Source organism: Strigops habroptila, chromosome 2 (genome assembly GCF_004027225.2).
Source record: "Strigops habroptila isolate Jane chromosome 2, bStrHab1.2.pri, whole genome shotgun sequence".
In the NCBI taxonomy this organism is placed as follows: Eukaryota; Metazoa; Chordata; class Aves; order Psittaciformes; family Psittacidae; genus Strigops; species Strigops habroptila.
The window spans coordinates 53,846,084-53,849,194 of record NC_044278.2 but is presented as its reverse complement, the minus strand read 5'-3'; positions in this window follow the sequence as shown (position 1 = coordinate 53,849,194).

The window sequence follows — 3,111 nt, the reverse complement described above, 5'->3', positions numbered from 1 at the left end:
CGGGCCCTGGCGGCCTCGGAGGGGCGGGCCCCGCCGGCAGTGGTGCGGTGACTGCGTGGGGAGGCGCAGATCAGCTGTACAGCGCCAGCGGCAGGCTGAAACGAAGAGAACCAGACATCAGGCAGATTTCGTGTCGTAGGAGCCACGTTTAGCGCCACACATCCCCGCTCCAATAATTCTTGAATGAACTGAAAGAGGATAGATTTAGATTGGATAAATAAGGGAGAAGCTCTACACTATGAGGATGCTGAGGCGCTGACACGGGGTGCCCAGAGAAGCTGTGGCTGCCCCATTCCTGGCAGTGTTCAAGGCCAGGTTGGACGAGGCTTTGAGCAACCTGGTCTAGTGGAAGGTGTCCCTGACCATGGCAGGGGGTTGAAACCAGATGATCTTTAAAGTCTCTTCAACCCTAACCATTCTGTGATTATGTGATTGTTAGTATTGGCAAAGAGGCAATACCGTTCATTTTTTTGGGCAGAAGGAGCTATGATCATCATCTGATTTGAGGCAAATCTTCAGATATCCTCTATTTGGCCTTGTAAGCGAGTAGATAAAGTTCAATATAAAAAGCCCAATATAAAAAGTCAGATTTATTCCCAATAAAATAAATATATACTCAGCAGTGAGGCTGAGTAGTGCCAGCCAGCACATGTGCTCACACTGAGCCACGTGTATATGCATGTGCATGGCTAGCCACACAGAGCACGCTCACACAGACATAAACAGCATCAAAGGTTTCCTGTTCCCCTCACCGGCTGGTGACGATGAAGGTCTGTTAGTGGAAAAATATATGCACACAGGCACACATAGGTACCTAACTACCTACCCATATGCAGTATGGACCCCTCCAGTAGCAGAGCTCAGACACGGCTCCTGTGGTAGCTGGAGGGGATAGGACAGGGGACTTTTTTGCCCCTGTGGGGCTGCTGGGGTATTCCCACCCTTGGGCATCCTGCTCCTGTCATGGTGCATGGGGATCAACCTTTACTCACCATTACCTCACAGGATGTATATCATGCTAAGTAACAGAATTTAAATTTTTAAATTAGATTTTTTTTTTTTTTTTAATGGGTGGCAGTGACTTGAGAGCAGAATTGAAAATTTATCTTTAAAGACATTTTAAAAAATAGTGTGAACCTAGGGAAATTATACTGAATTGAAAATGGACATAAAATGCTTAGATTAAATACAACTGTGGATGAAGACAACTGTCCTCTGCAAATCTGTAATACTGAAAATAGTTCTGGGATAGCTGGAGAGCCAACTAGGAAAAAAGCGCTTGTGTGAATCAGAGGGAGGAATAGTCTGTGCTTGTCATAGAATCGTAGAATCATAGAATGGTTTGGGTTGGAAAAGACCTTAAGATCATCTAGTTCCAACCCCCCTGCCATGGGTAGGGACACCTCACCCTAGGCCATGTCACCCAAGACTCTGTCTAACCTGGCCTTGAGCACTGCCAGGGATGGAGCATTTACCACTTCTGCGGGCAGCCTGTTCCAGTGCCTCACCACCCTCACAGTAAAGAACTTCTTCCTTATATCTAACCTGAACTTCCCCTGTTTAAGTTTGAACCATTGTCCTACCACTACAGTCCCTAGGGAAGAGTCCCTCTCCAGCATCCTTATAGGCCCCCTTCAGATACTGGAAGGCTGCTATGAGGTCTCCACATAGCCTTCTCTTCTCCAGGATGAACAGCCCCAACTTTCTCAGCCTGTCTCCATAGAGGAGGTGCTCCAGCCCTCTTATCATCCTCGTGGGCCTCCTCTGGACTTCCTCCGACAGCTCCATGTCCTTCTTATGTTGATGACACCAGAACTGTACGCAATACTCCAAGTGAGGTCTCACGAGAGCAGAGTAGAGGGGCAGGATCACCTCCTTCAACCTGCTGGTCACGTTTCTTTTGATGCAGCCCAGGATACGGTTGGCTTTCTGGGCTGCAAGCACACACTGAAGCCGGCTCATGTTCAGTTTCTCATCAACCAACACCCCCAAGTCCTTCTCTTCAGGGCTGTTCTGAATCTCTTCTCTGCCCAACCTGTAGCAATGCCTGGGATTGCCCCGACCCAGGTGTAGGACCTTGCACTTTGCTTTGTTGAACTTCATAAGGTTGGCATCAGCCCACTTCTCAAGCTTGTCAAGGTCCCTCTGGATGGTATCCTTTCCCTCCAGCGTTATCAACTGAACCACACAGCTTGGTGTCATTGGCAAACTTGCTGAGGGTGCGCTCAATCCCACTGTCCATGTTGCCAACAAAGATGTTGAACAGGATTGGTCCCAACGCAGACCCCTGAGGGACACTATTTGTTACTGGGCTCCAGTTGGATACTGAGCCGTTGACCACAACACTTTGCATGCAGCCATCCAGCCAATTCTTTACCCACCGGGTGGTTCATCCATCAAATTTATGTCTCTCCACTTTAGAGGCAAGGATGTTGTGTGGGAAACTCATGAGAACCTATCAGAATGAATTCACTGCTCTTCTTCAGGGCTGTGAACTGTGACAGTGCTCCTCTCAAAAAAGGAGGTTTGAAAGATACTACTAAAGTGGAAACCAGAGTACCCTTTATGTGATACTACTATAATTTTTGACTGAATAAAAGGACAAGGATCTCATCAAGCAACAGAAGCCTGTTTCCTGGCACCCATAGCATAAAGATGTGGAGTTATTCGACTTGTAAAAATATTACATCCCTACCCCTAATGCCTGCAGGTTTAACATAATCATAAATCCTAATCTGTGTACCTCTTCAGTGTGACTGCAAGACTAACCAAAGAAAAGGAAATTGCAATTGTATGGATGCTCCTAGAATTTGGGACACAGAGTCGTCTTTCTATATGATGCCTTGCTTTGTGTGGTAAATAAGTGAGCTTGATAAACTAAATTCAGACACTCCACAGGAGTAAGATGGTAATGCAAAGTTTTCCATCTCAAACCAACAGGCCTGATTTTCTTCTCTCATTTTTTTTACTCTTCCAGTATAGTTTCACTGGCATAGAAACAAAGCAATGAAGTTGTGAGTCCAACCGAACACATACATGTGTATAAAACCTAGACTTGACCAGAAAGAACACCACCTGTTCCTGCCAGCTTGTTTTGATAGACAATAACGG